This window comes from Passer domesticus, chromosome 32 (assembly GCF_036417665.1).
Source record: "Passer domesticus isolate bPasDom1 chromosome 32, bPasDom1.hap1, whole genome shotgun sequence".
NCBI classification, from domain to species: Eukaryota; Metazoa; Chordata; class Aves; order Passeriformes; family Passeridae; genus Passer; species Passer domesticus.
The window spans coordinates 2,988,324-2,990,565 of NC_087505.1; positions in this window are offsets into that span (position 1 = coordinate 2,988,324).

Sequence of the window (2,242 nt, forward strand, 5' to 3'; positions counted from 1 at the left end):
AGGAGGAAGGGAAAGGGTTAAAAAGGAGTGCTTGGAGCCCCCGGGGTGTGACAGCGACAGGGGACAGCCTGGCCCCCAGGGGACAGGGGGCAGCCTGGCCCGGGGGGGCTCCGAGCTCTGGCACAGCCCGCGGGGAGCACGGGCATCCAGGAGTGCTGGGGGAACCCCCCCAAAAAACCCCAGGAGAGCCAGCGCCCCCCAAAACCCCTCTTTTCCAGATAAAGCAGCCCCCCAGTGCTGAGTGAGGGGCCAGGAGCCACCCACACCCCCCCAGAGCTCGCCCCCATCCCACGGGAGCCTCTCCCTGCTCCAGGAGCCGAGCTCGGGTTCCCTCTGCTGCTCCCACATCCCGGGGCTTCCCGAGCCCTTCTCCAAGAGAACAAGGAGAGAAAACCTGGGAAAAGCCTCCCGTGGCCTCAACTGACCCCAAATCTGCCCCCAAATCTGCAATTTTAGTCACCTCCAGGGCCACGTCCGGGATGAGGGAGGCACCGCGGGATGGGCAGGGAGCGGCACCGAGCTGCTCCTGCCTCCCGCGGGCGCTTCCAGAGCCCTTCTCCGACCGGACAAGGAGCGAAAACCTGGGAAAAGCCTCCCGTGGCCTCTAATTTGCCCCCAAAAGTGCAACTTTAATCACCTCCAGGGCCACGTCCGGGAGGACGGACAGAGGGAGAGCGGGATGGGCAGGGAGCGGCACCGAGCTGATCCTGCCTCCCACGGGCGCTTCCAGAGCCCTTCTCCGACCGGACAAGGAGCGAAAACCTGGGGAAAGCCTCCTGACACCACATTTACCCCCAAATTTGCAATTTTAGACACCTGCAGGGCCACGTCCGGACACCGGGAGGGAGCCGGAGGCAGCGCGGGGAGGGGCAGGGACCGGCACCGAGCTGTTCGTGCCTCCCACGGGCGCTTCCCACGGGAATTGTGACTAACGGAGCCATCCCTGGCACAGCTCCGGTGCAGGAGCCTCGGAGCGGCTCCTCAGAGGAGCTCCTGAGGGGTTGGTGCCCGTGGGAAATGGATTTGGAGAGAGTTTTTAGGTTCAGTGGAATAAGAGTTTTTAAAATCTCATCTCTGGGTCACAAAAGGGTTTTGTCCCACAGTGCTGACCTAGGGAAGGGCTGCACAGGAACGCTCCCAAAAAGGGTTAAAAACGAGCTGGGGGTGTTTCCACAGAGCCCAGAAACCCTCCAGAGCTGGAAATGCCTGGGCTGAGAGCAGAGCTGGGCGATCAGATGATGGGTGAGACACGGTCGGGTGAGGGCGGATAAAGGAGCTGCCAGGGAGATGCCAGGGGACAGCCAGGAATGGGCACCGACCTTTAGGGGCTGGCACGGAGCGGGCTCCACCCCAAATGTGCCAAAATGTGGGGTTGGGGGACAAGGGACAGGGCTGGGCCACACAGGTGACAGCCCAGCACGGGTGACACCCCAGCACAGGGGACACCCCAGTAAGAGTGACACCCCAGCAAGGGTGACATCCTAACATAGGTGACATCCTAACATGGTGACATCCCAGTGAGAGTGACATCCCAGCACGGGTGTCATCCTACCATGGGTGACACCCCAGCACAAGTGACATACTGGCACAGGTGACATCCCAGTGAGAGTGACATCCCAGCACATGTGACACCCCAGCACGGGTGACATCCCAGCAAGGGCGACATCCTAATATGGGTGACATTCCAGAACAGATGACACCCCAGTGAGAGTGACACCCCAACACAGGTGACACTCCAACACAGGTGACATCCCAGCATCTCTGCTCCAGCCCCTCTCCCTGCCAAGGCGACCGTGCTCCATCCACCCAGCCGGGTGACAGCGACACGGCCCATCGCGGGGACACCGCCAGCCGAGAGCTGGGACCGGTCCCGTTTCCTCCGCCACACCGGCGACACCCCCTTCGGTGGCGGGGATCCGCTCTGGGGAGGACGACACCCTGAGCCATCGGGGGCGGGATGGGGCTCACGGTGGCCTCGGGGCTCTCGGGGTGTCGGTGTCCCTGTCCCTATCCCGGTGTCCCGGTCCCGGTCCCGCCGCCGCCCCGCGCGCACCTGCCTCCCGCGGGGACCCGCGCATGCGGCGCGCACCACCGCGCCTCAGCCCGCGGGGGGGGCCGGCGGCCGGAGCGGGCGTGTTTACACGGGGGCCGAGGGGGGCGGCATCGGCGCGGCCCCCCCCGCCCCCCCCCCCCGGCACGAATGGTCTCTTCCTCGCGCTCTATTTAACCGCCGCCGCTGCCG